At 55.3% G+C, this 19,330-nt stretch overlaps 1 pseudogene; it reads right to left on the reverse strand.

Annotated features, from left to right (window-relative positions):
* Positions 1–1,335: 1,335 nt before the first annotated feature.
* On the reverse strand, positions 1,336–19,002 carry LOC134731322 (TBC1 domain family member 3G-like; annotated as a pseudogene).
* Between the last annotated feature and the right edge of the window lie 328 nt (positions 19,003–19,330).

The raw sequence follows: 19,330 nt of genomic DNA on the forward strand, positions 1-19,330 counted from the left end.
CCGCCTCCCAAAGTGCTGGGATTACAAGCGTGAGCCGCCACGCCCGGCCTGTGCAGACTCATCTTTTCCTGTGTTTTGCAAAGCCCAGCTAGAGCAAGCAAGTTCTTCCCAATGGGTTTTTCCCATCTCTGGTTGCTTGGCTGGCTGGGCTTCCTCTATAAACCCCCTTCCTTTCCCCTAGGCAGGGCCCGGTGTCCCCATCCTGCAGAGTTGAGCTCATGAGGGCATCTGACCAGGAGTAGCTATTCCTGGTGCTATTGTCATTGTCCTGTTTGATGTGTGAACACGGCTGCTGGCTCTACAGAGATTTGGCAGGTAGCAAGGAGGTTTCTTTTGAAAACTTCCTTTGGAAGTCAGACTTGGTGAGGATCTTACGCCCACTTTTTCCTAGCTCTGCGGTGTCAGGCAAAGTCTCAGTTTCTGCAAATTGGGGTTAAGAATTCATACCTCACAGCAGTCTTTTGATAAATAAATAAGATCTTAAGTGTCAATTATTCCACTAGAGATTGCACAATTACTTTGGTCTTCATCCTGGAGGTCCACTGACAAGCCTCATGCAAACCTGTGGCCCTGTTCATAAAGTGTTTTGATTCATACTTTCAAATGGCCTCAGGAAGACTTTTTATAAAGTAAAAATGTTAGGCAGCCACATGAGATCCATCGACCCAGTGAGGCTGTTTTACTGGATATAAGAGGTTTGACCCAGCACTTTGGGGGGCCGAGACAGGCAGATCACTTGAGGCCAGGAGCTGGAGACCTGCCTGGCCAACATGGAGAAACCCCATCTCTATTAAAAATACCAAAAATATTGCCTGGGCATAGTGGCACATGCCTTTAATCCCAGCTACTTGGGAGACTAAAGCACAAGAATCGCTTGAACCCAGGAGTCACAGGTTGAGGTGAGCCAAGTCGAGATGGCGCCACTACACTCCAGCCTGGGCAACAGAGTGAGACTGTCTCAGGGGAAAAAAAAGAGTGAGGGGAGGGTTTGAAAAAATAGTAGCATATAGTTATGTTTCTAAAATATTTGATATATATAAGGATTTACCAACCTCTTGCATTAGCTGCTATCCCCTACAGCAGTTGCTGTAGGAAAAAAACATCAAGTTCTGAGCTCCTACTGTTTGCCAGGCATATTCTGAGATGATCACGCTTAAATCTCAGAGTTACCCTGCAGAGTAGTCAGGGTATCACTGCCTGACAGATGAAGAAGCTGAGGCTTACAGCAGTTAAATGACTTACCCTAGGCCACACAGATAATGAGTGGGAGAGCCCAGGTCTGTCTGTGAGGTATAATGAAATTAGCATAAACACTCCACATTGGCGCCACTTGCATAAATTAACATATATTCTCTCACAGAAAGTATTTTATTGAGCATAACGTTTTATATCTTTTACCATTTAACATTAGTTGTGGATCTTCCCATATCACATAAATATGCCTCACTCTTTTTGGATAATATGATTACTATTAAATGGATTTATTATCTATTCTGACAGTGAGGTTCCTCCTCTGTGCATTAACAGTGTGGCATTGATGCCACTTGCATAAATTAACATATATTCTCTCACAGAAAGTATTTTATTGAGCATAACATTTTATATCTTTTACCATTTAACAATAGTTGTGGATCTTCCCATGTCACATAAATATGCCTCATTCTTTCTGAACAATATGATTACTATTAAATGGATTTACTATCTATTCTGTCTAACAGTCAGGTTCCTCCTCTGTGCATTAACAATGGCATTGACGCCTGCTTTGCAGGGCGCTGGGAGGGGAGAGGGAGGTGTATGCTGGAGAGCTCCCCACGGGCAAGGCCTGGCTCTGCGTCACTCACCGTCAGATCCTCAGAGCCCGGGGCTGGCCCAGCACGTGGCCACCATTCCCTAAGAGTTGGATTTGATCCGTCAGTGCTGAAGGCAGGGGATAAAGCTTAGACAGACCCTCTGTGTCCTGTCTTCTTCATCTGCAGCTTACTCATCTTTGCCCCTTTCACATGCACCCGGCAGAGCAAGCGTTCACTGAGCTTGAACCAAATTCAAGCTACAGCAGCTGATGGATATCGAGGCCTAGATTCACTGTCAAAGTGTTTCTCAAAGAGTGTTCTCCGGAACACCATGGAAAACTCGTTTACTGTATAAATTTGAAAATCCCTGCCCACAGGTCTATCCTTGTGTATGAGCCATCAGCTCATCAGGTGTGTGTTTGCTGGACCATGTGGAGGAAGCTGAAGAGACATGAGCTGAAGGCAGAGAGGGAGTCCCAGGTGGGATCTTAGGACAGGTATGAGAAGTTAGCCAAAAATGGGATAATTCTAACCTCCATAACCTTAGATAATAGTTCACATTATTATTTAGTTAATAGGATTTAGTTAATATGATTGTACCCACTTCTTAATTTTTTTTTAAGAGATAAAGTCTCACGCTGTCACCCAGGCTGGAGTGTGGTGGTGCAATCATGGCTCACTGCTTCCTGGAACTCGTGGGCTCCAGCAATCCTCCTGCCTCAGCCTCCTGACTAGGTGGGACTATAGGCACACGCCACCGTGCCTGGCTAATTTCTTTGACTTTTTTCTAGAGACTGGGTCCACCCATGTTTCCCAGGCTGGTCTCAGACTTCTAGACTCAAGTGAACCTGAACCTCCCGCCTCGACCTCTCAAATTGCTGGGATTACAGGTGTGAGCCACCACACCCGGCCTGAATTTCTTACGTGCCATGCTACTACAAAACGTCATTATGAGGGGCAGCAGGATGGAAGGTGTAGGAGGACGCTGTAGTGCCTTTACAATATTTCTGTATATCTAAAATCATTTCAACAGGAAACATTTATTTCAAAATGTGAAGGTGGTTCTCGTTCCATGAGTTTAAAGTACAAAGGCAGGCTCATGGTGTTGTCAAAACCTTCACGTTTTGAAATAAATGTTTCCTGTTGAAATGATTTTAGATATACAGAAATATTGTAAAGGCACTACAGTGTCCTCCCCTACACCTTCCATCCTGCTTCCCCTAATAATGACGTTTTGTAGTAGCATCGCACGTAAGAAATTCAGGCCGGGTGTGGTGGCTCGCACCTGTAATCCCAGCAATTTGAGAGGTCGAGGCGGGAGGTTCAGGTTCACTTGAGTCTAGAAGTCTGAGACCAGCCTGGGAAACATGGGTGGACCCTGTCTCCAGAGAAAAGTCAAAGAAATTAGCCAGGCACAGTGGCGTGTGCCTATAGTCCCACCTAGTCAGGAGGCTGAGGCAGGAGGATTGCTGCAGCCCATGAGTTCCAGGAAGCAGTGAGCCATGATTGCACCACCGCACTCCAGCCTGGGTGACAGAGTGAGACTTTATCTCTTAAAAAAAATTGAGAAATGTAACATGAGCACAATCCTATTAACTAAATAATAAGGCCCTGAGGTGGGAGTGCACTGCTCCTCGTCCCTCGCTGGGAAGGAGGTGTCCTGGTCGGAATCAGTGCTGGGTGCACTGCAGGGCCCGGAAGTCCATGCCCACGTTGTTCAGTTCCGCGAAAGCCAATCTCACTCCCTCGGCAGTGTTCAGCTTGCCAGCAGGTGGCCAGCTGGTCCTCCTGGGATATGGCATGGACCCAGTAGCTCTGTTCGAAATCACAATGGACCCCTATATCCAGGTCCGTCGGGAGACAGGGCATGGAGTTCCACCGCAGGAGTCTCCAGGAACCCTGAGGTCCTCCCTGAGCCAGGGCCGGGCTGGGCACACCCTGAGTGCCCACAGGATAGGTGTCTTCCCGGACAGCCCCACCAGGACAGGGTGTGGAAGAACGAGGTGCCCCTGGCAGGGAAGCTGACCAAATGGGCCGCTGGAACCGGGCTGGTGGGCCTGGAGAGGCCTGCCTGTCCCCCTCGCAGAGGGTCTTCCCGCCACGTGAAGCCGGCACAGGCCTGGGTGCCGAGGACCCTTGCTCGGCTTTGGCTGAAAGGAAAACAGACGTGGTCAGCGTCTCCAGGGAGCCCATGCAGGCCTTTCCGGGCTGGGCCCCACCTGCCTGCGTCTCTGTAGTCCTCGGGGTCTCTGTGTGGCCCCCGTGGCCTGACACTGAGGACAAGCCTGTAGTCTACTGGTCCCAGAGGGAGGGGTGTGTGCTGCCTGGCATGGGGAAGCTGTCGTGGCATGGCGGGTGGCTCCTGGGACTGCCCCCAGGGTTGGGACTGGCTGTGGGTTTCCTGCCACACACATTCGTCCCAGGGCTGTTGGGCCTGGGATACGGCCCCTAGTCAGAACTCAGGTGGGAGGGTCCTTGGATGTCACCCAGCCCCTTGCCACCTCACATGGGGACCCGTCTCTGCAGTGGGTTTTTGGGCCCGGACGTGGGTCACCCTCTGCCCTCCTGGGCTGCCCAGTCCATGCCAGGACTGACTCTTCCCACATCGGGCTGAATTCTTGGCTCTGGCTCTGGGCCCGGGGTCCCGCCTGTGCCCTCTCCCTGAATGCTCTGGGGGTCAGGGACCCCCAATTCCCTTGTCTCCCTGGCTCAAGGCTTGTTGTCCTGGCAACCTTGGAGGAGCGTGCAGGAGTGAGGGGCCTCTGCTGCTCTCTGAGGCTGTGGGTGCTTGCAGGGAGAGGCGGGGTCTCCCACAAATGGGTCTGGCTCCTCTAGCAACTTTGAGGGCCCTGTGAGGGGGAGAGGGAGACACCGTGGAAAGTGGGGGGGGCTTGAGGGAGGGTCTTGCTCACATCCCCCTCCTGCGTGCACAACACGTCCAGTACACAGGCACTGAGCGCCTGCCCTGAGGACCGGTGGGCCTCCTGTACTTTCTTAGAGTCCAGGAGGAAGAGGAGGAAGAAAAGGTGAAGAGGAAGGCCCAGGTAGTAGGGTTGCAGGTCCCCGGCACTCCCCCACTGTTGACTGCCCCAGAGGGTGACATGGGAGGGGACACGGCACTGGAGCCCACCTGGGGGTGGCAGGTCCGCTTGCTTCCTCCGTCGTTCGTTCACAGAGGCCCTGAGGTGCTTGAGCACCCTGTCATCATCCCTGGCCCAGTGATGGCAGAACCGGCTCGCGATGCATGCGCACAGGCCGGAACTCGTCTTATTGAAGCGATCTAGGGACAGGGTGGACATCAGGCCAGAAGAGTTCCCTGGGAGGGGGCCAGCACGTACCCCATGGCCACTTCAGCCTCTCACTGGGTGGTGCTGGATCCTTTTGTGGCCACCCCAGGGGTCCAGATGTGCACAGGAGGCTGTGACTGGGGGGTGACCTGGACAGGGAAGTGCCCGCCACACTCCTGACTTTCATCTGGGTCATGTGGGGGATGGGCTCGCTGTCACAGTGCCCTTCCCGGCCCACCTGGCCAGACCTCCCTCTGAGCCAGAACAGGGGATCGTGAGGACAGTGTGAGGAAGCTGCCCTCAGGCCAGTCGGGGTCTGACCCCGGGGCTCCCCAGGCCCCATTAGGCACACGTAGACTTACTCTGCCGCACCTCCAACGCAATGCTGGTCATGTGCATCCGTGCTTGTTTTCCTTGTAGCAGGTAAACGTCCCACAGGCGCAGGGTCAGCCTGAGAGAGATCTGTGGAGACAGCAGGTGTGGGAGAACCTGGCCCTTCCAGGTTGGGGCTGGTGGCTCGAGCTGTGCCCATTGGGGTTTCAGTCCCCAGAGTCAGTGGCCTTCCCCATGAGCGTCGCCTGGGCCCTCCAGGACGCTGGGTCAGGCAAGGTCTTGCAGCTCCTCATGGGGGGCACTCATATGAGTGGAGATGTGGCTCCTGGAGAGAGGGGCTTGCCCAGCGCTTGAGGCTTCCCTGAGCCCTCTCAAGTCGGCTCCTGGCCCGGTCTGCCCATGAGGCTGTACGCCTGAGCCCCAGCCATTGCCCTGGGATGACCCCTCTTGGGCACAGGGTTTTGCTTGAGTGTCCTTCGGGGGCCCACCTGAGACTCCTGTGGGCTGGGGGTGAGCCAGACTGCCGGACTGAGGAAGCAGGGCACTGCAGGCAACGGGGGTCCCTGAGCCAGGGTCTCCCTATGCCACCTTACCTTCATTAATGTCCGGAGAAGCCAGCCTAACGAGAGATGCTTCCCGCATAGACCAGCGTCTATGTCCTGGTCCTGATGGGAGCAACAGAGGTGCTCAGGCCACTGGGCTGCCCTAAAAACCTCCCTCTTCCAGGGCCTCTGAAGAACCTATGCCTAGTGCAGAACACTGGGCACTGTCCGGGGCTCCCCGCGACACCGTCCCCTTCCCACACTCTCGGTGGACACACTGCCCTTTGCCCTGCTCTGCGGGAGCTGGGGCGCCATCCCTGTGCCTCTGTCTCCTCCAGGGCAGGAAAGGAAACCAACTCCCAGCCCATGGAGGACCCGGCATCCCAGGTCAGGCCCTGGCTGGGACTCAGCCAGTCACCAGCCCCACGAGGGGCTCCAGCCGCCCTGCTCCTCCAGCCCCACGGGATGCAGGGCCTCTGGGGAAGAGCCGAAGGGACCATAAACTCACCAGATGCCACATGGTCTTGGGTTGTGACGTGGGTACCACATGCTCCTGATGGTCTTGGAGCTCCTGGACTGTCCTGCCATTTGGGCTGTGGAATCCTGAGAAGCCCCCAGCCCATCATGAAATCAGAGCCTTCCCCCAAGATGGAGAGCCATCAGCTGCAAGAGCTGGGCAGCTTGAGAGGCCCCCAAACCCGAAGGCTTCCCACCCTCCCATCTGGTGACCCCACCTTGCGGCCTTTACCGTGGGGAGGTGGGGCGGGAACATCCCCTGGAGCCTGGCTGGAGGTTCCCCTGGAGGCCTCCTGGGCCAGGGTGCAGAAGGGGCAAGCCTGACTTTGAGGCCACAACAGGGCAGCCAGAACAGTGTGGGTACTGGGCTTCCTGGTCATCTCCTGGAAGTGGGGTCGGGCCAGGGGACACGGGATGGGAAGATGCTGCCACCTGGGCTTGGTCGGCCCATTCATGCGCACCAAGGGCAGCGGGAGCCCCGGCAGCTGGAGGGCAGGAGGACTCTCAGGGAGGGGAGAGTCGGCTGCACAGAATCAGAGCCGGAGGCCGTGGCTCCGGGACACAGAGGGTGGCCACGGGGAGGATGAGATGCCCTCTGCTGATGGGGTTGAAAGGTGTCTGACTTGGGCTGTGGGGGGCCAGCTGCGGACTCCTGTGGGACCCTCAGCAGAGACGTCCTAAAGGCTCCCAACGAGCCGGCGACACAAGGAGGGTGCCTTGGCTGAAAGCCGAGATCACCTGGCCACGGTGGCCGTCCCCGGGTCTGGCTGCGTGAGGCCCCAGGGGCGGCTGTTCACCTACCCTGCAGGGAGTGCCTCTCACTGGCCAGCAGCTGCACCAGTGCCCAGAATGCGTCCTCCTCAGGCAGATACAGGAGGAACAAGGCGGCGGCGTGGCTCAGGTTCCCGCGGTAGCCCACATTCTGCAAGAGCCAGAGTCACCATGGAAGGACATCAGCTGGGAGGGCTGAGGTCACCTGGGAGGACTCATGTCATTGGAGAGGGCAGAGGTGACTGGACAGGCTTCCTCTGAAGAAGAGGCTTCCTCAGGATGCAAATTCATTTCATGACAAGAGCCAAGTCCATCAGGCACTTCAGCACCTTGTCCAAAATGTCTCCTGAGACCACCATCCTGCATGTGACGCTGCCAAGCTCCCAGGCTTTGGGGCAGCCCCAGGAGGAGGGCGTCATTTCTTGTTCTCAGAAGTGGTGGTCAGGCCCAGGTGACACCAGGAGTCCAGGCCCCAACTCCTTTGTGTCTCAGCTTGACCCCTTGAGACCACCCCCTTGCTTGGAGGTTTATGCCAGCGGGGAGCTGGAATCCTACCTCCTATAACCTGGTGGGTCACAAATACCAACTTTAAAAGAAGCAACGACACCCCCACCAGACACCCACTCCTGTGAATATGGAAATATGGCCCAGGAACCTCACTGCTGGGAATACTCACCGGGTTATACTCCGCATATGCCAGGAGTATGTACAAGAGTTCCCGCTGCCTAGGAAACAGAGAAAGGGGGCTATGGTTTGGTTTGTGCAGATGCTGTTAGTTTCACTTTGTATACAAATCCTAACAACAAATCCCATTTCACATTCAGATGATTCACCAGAAAAGCAGTGAGCTCTTCAGGGCCTGAGACTGTTGAAGAAATGTTTCAGTAAAAGCCACCTCTGTGACATGCAAATAGCCCAGTTGTACAGTGAGTTGACCGATCCTTTTCACTCTGAATGATTTTTTTTTTTCAGTTTGCACACACGCCAGTTCAGTCTCTGGGTGTACAGTTCCTCCACAGTTCCAAACCAATGTGCGGAGTCTCCCGGCCACCGCTCCAGCCCCTCCTGGAGTGACTCCTTCATCCTCCAAGTCTCCAGAGTGGCCCCTACGCACCCAGCCTCTCCCCGATTCGTCAGCCCCTGGCCACCCAGACTGCTTCTCAGTCCCTGTGGCTTGGCCTTTTCCAGAATGGCCTAGGAATGGGAATGCCACTGTGGTAGCTTATTGGGTCTGGCTTCTTTCCCTTAGCAAAATGCATCTAGGATCCACCCACGTCCGTGCGGGCATCACTGGCTCGTTCCCTTTTCTCACTGGGTCTTCCGTTTGAAGGGAGGACCAGCCTTGCTCTCCCCATGCCCGTGTTGAAGGCCGTCCCCGAAGGCTCGGTGTGTGAGTGACGGTGAATCAAGCAGTGAACCTGGCATGCAGGTTTCATGTGGATGTCAGTTTCCAAATCAGTGGGTTCAATATCTGTGACACCTTGGGGACACTTGGTTCAAGTCCATTGAGCTTTGTGAGCCACTGCCCAACTGGCTGCCAACGTGGCTGTGCCGTGTCATGTTCCCGGCAGACCTGGATGAGAGTTTCCAGGACCCATAATTCTCCCAGCGTTTGGTGCTGTCAGTGTTGTCTGGGTAGGCTCATGGGCCCTCCATCCTGCCACCCTCCCGTAGGTCCTACCACGGGTCCCCGTGGGTCAGGGAGAGCACCTTTCACCATTGTGCATGATTTTCTTTGCTGTCTTCTGTCTCCTCAGGATCCTCCTGGGTTCCGGCCCCACATGTTCCAGTCTGGCCCAGGGCTTGGAACCAGGGAGGTGCTCGGTTCATGGTGCCTGCTGCTCCCTGGGCCAGGAGAGCTCTTGGTGGCTCTGTCATCCCTCCTGGGTGACCCTGGCTTCTGCTCCGGGGAAGTGCCCATCCCTCTCATTCACCCCATCTCCGCTGGGACCCTGTGGCTCCCGTAGGCTTACTTGGCTCCATATCGACGCCTGAAGAAGACATGGTCCTGGAGAGTCCTGCTAACATCCTGGTCGATCTGATGGATGTGTTCAGATGACCTCTTGCCCTTCTCCTTCATGAGCTGTAGGGCAGGGCCAAGAGGAGGAAGCAGCCTCAGAACACATGGAAGACTCCCTGCCCCAAATGGCAGTCAGCCCACAGTCAGCACTTCGGGAAGGAAGGAAAGAAGGAAGGTTTCCTTCTGCAGAAAGCTGCTTTTTGGCTTGTTATTGAAGCCAGGGAGGGTCACCAGAGCCGAGTCTGTCTGTGGTGACTATGCCACCGTCCATGCCCAGGATGTGCATCTGACCATCCTCCCCCATGCCCCCCAGGGTGGGTTTGATGTTCCCTCCAGCTGGAGACCTGGGCCCCTGACACGGCCTGTCCCGTTTGTTGTGCTCTGGCTGAGTGTACCTTGTATTTGCCGGGGTTTTTTGATTTGATTTCCTGAATGTTCAGGAGGACTGACCATGTCCGGCCCCGGATGTTCCTGGGAATCCCCTTGTATGTGCGATCTACGAGCTGTGGGCAGAAAACAGTCTGGTGTTACAGGCCACGGGGTGACCCCAGTGAGGACCAGAGCCCGGGGATTCTGGGAATTGTCGGTTTTGGCCCCATGATTCCTCAGTAGAGGTGAGATCGAGCTGGGACCGCGTCTCCCTTCCCAGGACTGAAAGAGTGGATGGACACTCAGAGTCAAAACTCTGATCTGAACCTTTTTCTTCCTTCGGGTCACCAGGGCATCCCTAGCCTTCAGCTCCAGGTGGTCCCAGCCCTAGATTCAGATTCCCTCCCAGCAAGGTGACGCTTGCACGAATAGGCAGGCAATCTGGCGACCAGGCCTGCAGTCCTCTGGGTGAGGACAGTGTGCCACGCGCCCTCTGACAGGCTGACGGTGTCAGGCCACAGCCATGGGTGCCTGTCCCCTGTCTCTGCAGAGAGTGCTTCTGGGGGCCTCTCCCTCCACACATTACCTTTTCGCTGTTCTTGTACGTCTCCCATTTGCCCAGCATCTCCAGCCACTTGCTGTTTCTCCTTGTCTCCCGCTGAATTCGCTGTCAATTGAGGAATGTTGGAGTTAGTGGAGCTGCCGGGCTTCCCAGAGCTGCCCGTGGATGCTGGGTCTTGGGCTCTGGAGCCCTGGTGGGACCCAGCTGGAAGGAGCCAGGGAAGGGCAGACCCTAAGGGCTGACAGCCTTTGAGCAAATGAGCACCAGTGGGCTGGCTTTGGGACCCCGGGATGTGCCATCCTCAGGCCACAGACACACCAGTCTTAGGTCCCAGCCTCTAGGTGGGGTCCCGACACAAGCGGGAAGCCACCCCCAAGCCAGGACTGTGGTTCTCACTTTGGAATTTTATCAAACTGCCAAAGTTAAATCAACCTGGGGTCAGGTCTCTGCTCCCTCTCCCAGTGACAGAGTGTTGTCCTCACCCGCCACCGCCCAGGCCAGCTGCCTCCTCTGCCTCACTGCCCACCCGCACAGTCCCTACGTCCCTGGACCAGCCCCTCCATGCATCGGGCTCTTACCTTTGCCTCCCGCGCAGTCAGAGGAGGCAGCTCCGTCTCACTGTAAGGCAACCCAGGCAGCGCTGAGGACCTGCACAGGGCCTGGAGCCACCCCAGCCCGGGAGCCAGCCCCCAGAAAGGACTGGCTCTGTCCCTACCCAGCTCAGGGCTCAGCCCGGGAGAAGGCACAGGGAAGGGAGGACAAGGGCCTTCCTGTGGGGCTGACTCCCAGGAGGGGCAGGACCTGGGAGAAGAAGGAGTGCAGGGACAACCTGGCCGGGGTTACCGGGGCCCCTGGCGTGGGGGGTGGTCAGGCTGCACAATGGGGCTGCCCATCCTGGACTCGAGGTGGTGCTTTCTGCTGGAGCTGAGAAAGGTCAGCCCTGAGATGGGATGGGGGCCGCCCAGGGTGGGCGACCGGGCCCTGACAGGAATCCCTCAGGGATCGACCACATCACCCCGCCAGGGTCAAGGGAGCCTGCCCTGAGACCTGCCCGGTGTACTCTGGGTGCACCAGGGGCCCATCCCACTTGACAGCCCCAAGGCTCTTGCAGGCTCTGACCTCCCAGCATCCACCTGCCTCTCCCTGCATCTGAGCCACACACCCTGCGTTTCAGAAGTGGCACGGCTCATCAGCTCCCTCCCACCCTACGTCCCCCGGGATCCGCTGTCTCTCCATCCTCTGATCCCTGAAGGATGGGCTCCAGGCTGGGCTCCTCTTACCTGGCCCCAGATCCCTTCCCAGCACCAGACCCAGGGTCTTCAGTCACAAGCCCTGCTGCCTCCCCGGCTTCACCCTGAGATGCCCAGAGAGGGGCCCTGCCCATCTTCTCCCCCATTCTCTTAGGTCCAAAGCCCCCACTGTCCCCACACCTTTCCCCCTTCCCCATGGGGACAGTGAGGGCTGTAACTCTAGGGAAATGGGGGAGGACAGGGGCAGGTGGGCCCTGAGAGACCTGCCGGACAACAGCCCCGAGGCTGGGCCAGGTGTCTCCTCACCCTGTGGCCACAACCCTTGGATCTCACTGGGGTTGTCTCCTGGTAGACAGGGCTAGACCCTCGGGCTGCCCCGCTCCTCTTGTGCTGACTTGCCGACAGAACTGCTGAGAGCCCAGGGGCCTGACCTAGCCCAGTCTCCATTCCCACCGGCTGCCTAGATGGGTCTTGCACCTCTGGCCTAACAACAACCTCGGGTTGGACCTGCAGGGGAGCCAGGGAGGAGTTCTGACCCTGGAAAGGAGGTTGACCCGAGCTGGCGAGACATGTCCTGTGTCAGAATGGCCTTTCTAAAAGCAAACCCATCCCTGAGCTGAGACAGATGCTTTAGGGGTGAGGGGAGCACAGAGGACTCACTGCACAATCATCCCAAACGGATCCACACGTTCGAACATTCCGATAAGCACAGGCTCCTTGTCCTCTGGCAGCCCGGCTCGGTGCCCCTGTAACCCAGAGGGAGCCTTGGTGAGGGGTCCAAGGTAAAGGGTGCAAGGGCCTGGGGGTATTGGCCACCCGTCCCTGCCCTGTGCTCCTAGGGAACCCAGGACCCTTTGACCAGGGCGCACTGGAAGAGGCCTCCCTCCAAGAAGCAGACCGAACTGTACCTTTTCATATTTCCTGATGATGTCCTCTCGCTCCCGCGCCCGCCAACTCTCCACGTCCTCCACCACGTTCATCCTGTGAGACAAAATTGGATAAAGGTTACACTGTACCCGACAGCTTCGGAGAACACCTGAACCGCTCCCACCGGGCTCCCAGATGCTGGTTGGTGGTGTAACCTTCGTTCAACCACTGCACTCTGGTAAAAAGGGGCCAAACCCCGTGGCCCACACCTCCATGGGTCTCTGCAGTCTGAAGCCGCAAGCAGGGGTGAGCATCTTCCCAAGGACTCGAGAAGAGTGGGACCTGGACAGAGAATCCCATTTTCCCCTTATGCCATGAAATGGGCACATGCCTGCCCCGTCAGGTTGAATGGTGTCCACCAGCCAAGGGTGAAGGGCCTGTGATGGGCTATTCCGGGGTTGTGGATGCGAACTGGGGTCAGGCACCAGAGGTCTCTGTACGATCGGCCTCCTGGGATACTCAGGGCCACAGAGATGCCCAGTTTCCTATGGGGAACAAGATATCTCCTGACTGCTCCGTTCTACCTCGCTCATCACTTGGGCTACCGTGGCCCTTCGGTCTAACCAGTGAAGCTGCATTAGGAATAACGCCATTTGAGCGGGAGTGTGTTTGGTTTTGGGGATGAGGGATGAAAATGATCTACTGTCTCCAAAGCAGCCACTGTGCTCATGGAAACCACATCTCTCGGGGAGGGACTGCGGACTCCACCATTCTGAGCTGTCCCTATAGGAGGGGGCTTCATTTTCCTGGGTCACTGATGAAGAACAGTGGGTCCTTGCTCCTGGAGAACATCTAGATGGACCGTCCCTCCTGAGAATACTCAGGGCAAAAGGAAAGCGAGGCCAGACAGAATAAGAAATACTTGGGGAGAAGCCCAGTGCCTGGACCCCTTCGAACACAAGGAAAGATAGTCTCCCCTCAGCCAGCCCTCCAGGGCTCCTTCACTTTCCACAACTGCCCAAGGGCAGAAGGCTCCCCATGCCACTCCCAGACAAGGGACCGTGTGTGTGTCCAGTGGTCCCACAGTGACCATCAGGACCCAGCTTAGGCCCCAGGTGTGTTCTGAGGACCCTTCCCTCCTCCCCACCCACAGTGGATCCATCCCAGTGTCTCTACCAGGGCCAGGCTCTGCCCCATCGGGATTGGAAATCTGGGCAGATTTGGGATCTCGAGCAGGGAGGTCACAGGGTTGAGGCCTGAAGCCTAGCACGGCACACAGCAGGGCTGAGAGCAAAACCCAGGGTCATGTCTGGATTTTCAGGCTGGTTACCGCCTCTCTGACCCCAGACGTCTCACCTGTCGAATGGGTACATTCGGGAACAGCACCCACTCTACGAAGCCACCGTGAGGACGAAAGAGAAAATCATCTATACGGGCAGTGTAGAACGGGCTCCCTGTGAGTGCTCAGGGATGACCCTCCTCCTCAGTAGCTGCCCAGAGGCCAACACCGCCCGTACCATAGCCACTGTCCCCAAGTCAGCCTGGAGGGAAGAGAACAGGTCACACTCACCTGATTCTGATCAATCAGCTGGCCTGGGTTATGTATGCCTCTCAGGGAGAAAACCTTCTCAGGGAGAAAACACAGCTGCTCACAAACACCACTGCCTGTGTGTAACTGCCGTAGAACACAGAGGCAGGCCAGAGAGCGGATAGGTGCTCTGCATCAGTGGCATTCTGAGGTCACGGCACGCATCACAAGGGGGCCTTGCCCGTGTCAGCAGGGCCCAGAGTCAGGGTCCTCCGCTGCCTGAGGCGTCAACATGCCTGCCTGCAATGTGTTTGTGCACGTGCGTGCACACGCGTACGTGGGTAAACACGTCTGTGCACGTGTGTGTTGCTTCTCTGGCCAGGCCCGGCTGCCCCACTCATGTGCGCACCCAGTTCCTCATCACTGTCACCCCCGAGGCCCAGGGCGGGCATCAGAGCATCCATGGGTGCTCCCTAAGCTCAACCCTCCCCGCCCAGGGTGGTCCTGGGATACACATAGGGGTGGAGGGAAGTGACTGCTGCTGTTGGATCTCAGAATACAAATGCTCACACTATTACCTAATGGTCTTTTGAGCGTCTCTGATGGTATCGCTTTTTCATTTCTGACATTTTAACTGGGTATTTCTCTCCATGACCCTTGGCTATTCTAGCTAGAGGATCCTGTGGGGAAAGTGCCGGGCACACAGTAGGGGCTCACTCTTCTAGACATGTTATCTAAAACCTGGCTCATCTGTCCTTCCACCCAAGGCCTAGGGGATGCCAAATTCCAGGGGCCAGAAAGAGCTTGGGATAAAATGAACCTGCCAGGGGAGGGCTTTGACCTGGGCTGAGTCTGCCTGTGCCATCCAACTGGAGTCTCAAGTCCTGAGGCAGGACGTCCAGATGCCCCAGTGCAGGGCCCCCCTGATCAACACCTGCTCCCCTGTACTCATTAGCAACCTCACCCACCCTACTCTCAAAGCACGCTTGGCTCTCGTATCCAGGAGCTCTGCATCTGTAGATTCAGCAACAGCAGATGGAAAATATTCAGAAAATAAATTGGATGGTTATGTTTCTATTGAACATGTGCAGACTTTGTTCTTGTCATCATTCTCTAAAGAATACAGTATCACAACCATTTATGTAGCATCTGCATCGTATTACATGTCATAAATAATCTAGTAATGGTCTAATGTATACGGGAGGATGTGCATAGCTCATACGTAAGTACTACGCCATGTTATATCAGAGACTTGAGCATCCGTGGATTTTGGCATTCCCGGGGACCCTAGAACTAATCCGCCATGGATACCAAGGGATGACTGTACATACTCAGGAAGGCTTCTCATTGGAGGAAGGGCCCGGTTCAGGACAGACAGGGACATCATGCCTGGACTACTGTCCATCCATCCATTCATCCATTGGCACCACCCTCCAGGACTGTCCCAATGACAGCCCTAGCAGGTGGAGACAAGAAAAAAGACTGGCTCAAATGGTACAGCTTTTTGAGGTCTTGGAAGATGTTGCACCATTATGAGAATAGAGGTCAGTTTTCTCCAGGATCCAGAAAGCGTATCAGGCAGGCTGGGGGAGAGGAAAGGAGCATGGCCTCTCCAGCAGCCACACAGGCCTGCGGTAGGATGGGGCTGGGGCTGGGGCTGGGGCTGGGGCTGGCCCTGTTTATCACTTGGGCCTCATGAGGGGAAAAGAAAGAACAGGGGGCAGAGGAGGAGCATGGGGGCAGCTGGTTGCCTAAGGAGAAGGGTCTCAGGGAAGGGGTATTCGTTCGTTTTCGCACTGCTATAAAGAATTACTCGAGACTACGTAATCGATAAAGGAAAGAGGTTTAATTGACTCCCGGTTCAGGGAACTTACAGTCATGGCAGAAGGTGAAGGGGAAGCAGGCACCTTCTCCACAAGGCGGCAGGAGGGAGTGAGTGGAGAACCAGGAAGTGCCACACTTTCAAACCATCAGCTCTCCTGAGAACTCCCTCACTATCGGGGAGCAGCAGGGGGGAACCTGCCCCCAGGTCCCATCCCCTCCCACCAGGTTCCTCCCTTGACACAGGAGGATTACAATTCCAGATGAGATTTGGGTGGGGATATAGAGCCCAACCTGAGGGTCTCAGTCTGTCTTGCAGCTCCCCTGGGGCTGAGGCTGACTGCAGATCTGCTGGCCCTGCTCTACAGCACGCGGGGACTCTGCCTGTGTGCCCCCATCTGCTCTTCCTGGGGGCGGTGGCTGCTTCCTCGAGAGGAGGGTGGATCTGCTCTCCTGCCCACCTCTCTCCGGGGCCTTTTGAAGCCCTGGCCACGACCTCCCAGGGTAAGGCCAAGACACCGGGCTCCTTGCCCTTCTTGCTGCTTGGGTGACAATCCTGGGGTCATCCAGAGGCCCCATCACTGTTCCTGCTTCTAAACGGAGAGTATTTTGGCACATCTTCCTGGCGGAGCCCGGGGCCTCATCCCTGTTATTTATTCTATCTCGGTAAAGCCAGGTGAAGACATCTGGGCAAGGAGATAGTAGAGTGGCCCCCAGGAAGGGTGGGTGGAGGGCGCTGGCCTTTGGGCTTGCCTGGATCAGGGTGGGAGGGGCAAGGTTACCAGGAAGCAGGGCTGTCAGGGCTAAAATCAGGAGGCGGTAATAATGCTGGTGGGGGGACAGGGCTGTCTAGTTGGCTCGGGGTGAGGCATGAGAGCCAAGGTTTGTCAGCACGCAGAGGGGTGGCTGACTCACGGACTAGGGGCTGTGGAACCCAGTGGTTGCCCTTGGCACCTGGATCCTGGGAGACTTCTGGAGCCTGGGTGTGGGGCAGCCTAGGGGTGGAGGTGGGGCAGACAGGGGTAGGGGTGGGAGAGGCGGCCTTGCATGGCAGGGTGCAGGGTAGGAAACCAGCCAGGGGCCAGTTTGCATTGGCGGCTCCCATCCCCATCCCCACCCCCAAGCCCACCCCTACCCCCACCCTGCTGCAGAGATGGGCCTGGGCTGCTGTCCTCTGCTTTGGCCTCAGCAGATCACAAGATGGAAGCTGGCAGCCCACTTCCTGTGGGCGCAGCACTCGAGCCAGCTGCGACGTGCAGTTTCTGCTTCCTGGAGGGTGGGGCGCCCACTCAGGAGAGCACGGCACACCCCACACCCCTCATTTCGAGGATGCTGGGAGGTGGGGACCAAGGTCCTGCAGCCCTGTGCTTGCGCTATGAAAGGTAGCCTGGGAGTCCTGTGTCCGCCCATCCACGTGGGGCACCAGGAGCCTGAACAGTGGCAGGCAGAGAGATGAGGAGGGAGAGAGAAGAGGAAAAGAAGGAGAGAGAAAGAGAGATGGGGAGAATGGAGACAGACAGAGAGGGGAAGAGAGATTAAAGAGACAGAGGAGGCTGAGAGGAAAAGGAGCGGGAGAGAGGGGGAGAGACACAAAAGGCAGAGAGACAGGGAGAGACGAGCATGAGTAGGAGGTCGGGTCACTCTCGATCCCAGTTCCCAGTGAAAACCGTAGGTCGCCATCACCTAACTACGCTTGCAATAAAGTCTTCTGCCTCCTGCTTACAGCCCGAGAACCGCTTCTCCGAGAGAATAAAATCTTTGACCGTTGCCCTCCCTCACCGGAGTTTGCTTGTGCCTTCTGATGAACTGTGATGTCTCACCTATCGAGTTCCTGGGCTCAAGGATCCATGAAAAGCCGACGCCTCTTTTGGGGAAGAAGCTCTGCAGTGCCTCATCTTACTAGGCTCCCCAGGAAGCTTGTGAACTTGGCTTGAGCCCTAAGCAGCCGAGTATGTGCCGGGCCTCTGCTTCTCTCTTTCAGTAAGAGGGAGAACCAAGAAAGAGACTGAAGCATGGTCTGCAGAGAAGGCACTTGTGCAAACACCAGGAGAATGAGGGGCCTGAGTTGTCTTCATTTCTCCTAAAAACACGCATTTCCTCCCAGGCCACCCTAGTGAGGGCATGAAGCACAGCATGTGTGTGTGTCTGTGTGTGCAGGTATATGCCTGTGTATGCATGTGCGTGTGTGTGTGCAGGTATATACACGTGAATGTATTTATGTGCATGTGTGCAAGTATATGCATGTGTATGTATGTGCATGTGTGTGTGTGTTCCAGGGCTTTACAGTGGACAGGATGTGGGAGGGCAGCTGCAGCTCCAAGCTGCAGGTCTTTCTGATAGAATGGTTAAGATTCCCTGGACCACAGAGAGTGTTTTCATTTGCACCTATTTTTATTAGCATTTAAACCTGTATTCTTTGTAGCATGTAAAGCTTAAGTTGCTTAACTATTCTTAGAAACATTTACACCAGCGGTCCCCAAACTTTTTGGCACCAGAGAGCAGTTTTCTTGAAGACAACTCTTCCACGGACCTGGGAGAAGGGGAAAGGATGATGCAGAGATGGTTCAAGCCCATTACATTTGTTGTGTGCTTTATTTCTATTATTATTTCACTGTAATATATAATGAAATAATTATACAACTCACCATAATATAGACTCAGTGGGAGCCCTAAGCTTGTTTTCCTGCAACTACATGGTCCCATCAGGAGGTGATGGGAGACAGTCACAGATCATCAGGCATTAGGTTCTCATAAGGAGCACGCAATCTAGATCCCTGGCATGCGCAGTTCACAGTTGGGTTCTATGAGAATGTAACGGCACCACTCCTCTGACAGGTGGCAGAGCTCATGCGGTAATGCGAGGGATGGGGAGCAGCTGTTTTTACAGATGAAGCTTTGCTCACTGGCTGGCTGCTCACCTCCTGCTGTGTAGCCTGGTTCCTAACAGGTGGGGACCCCTGATTTACCCAGTAAGATAAACACATTATTATGTCAATTGAAATTATTCACCCTGCACCACCCAAAATTATTGTGCATACCTACACCCATCCAAGGGTCCAGTAGCACACTTTGGGAGCTGTAGACAGTAAGCCTGGAGCTCCACTGAGCACTCCATCTCTCCACCATCTGTGGGCTAACAGGCTGTGTTAGTTTCCTAGGGCTGTTTTACAGTACCACAGACTGGGCACCTTCAACAACAGAATGTTACCATCTCGCAGCACTGGAGGCCATGGGTCCGAGATCCAGGTGTCAGCAGGGTGGGTCCTTTCTGAGGCTGTGCAGGAAGGCTCTGTTCCAGGCCTGTCTCCTCATGCGTGTATGGACGTCTTCCCCCTGTGACTCTTCATTAAGGGTGATTCTGGTGAGGGCTCCGCAGATCTTCTTTTGAAGATCTCACTGTAGATTGCTTGGGACATGCTGGTCTTGTGTCTGAGTATACATTCGTGAGTATTTCTGTGAATAGTGGTTATAAAGTGAATACTAAGCTCCTTTTTTTAAAGAAAAATACTACTTGACCTTTTATTTCATGTTTTGTGTTTTGAGATCTAATTCACGGAACAGATTTTACAGTTTATTTACCTAAATGTTTGTTAAGAGTTCAGATATAACTTAACTCCTTTTAAACATATCTTTAGTTATGCTTGATAAGAAAAATTCAAATGAAGATTGTATTC

Source organism: Symphalangus syndactylus, chromosome 20, assembly GCF_028878055.3.
Source record: "Symphalangus syndactylus isolate Jambi chromosome 20, NHGRI_mSymSyn1-v2.1_pri, whole genome shotgun sequence".
Classification (NCBI taxonomy): domain Eukaryota; kingdom Metazoa; phylum Chordata; class Mammalia; order Primates; family Hylobatidae; genus Symphalangus; species Symphalangus syndactylus.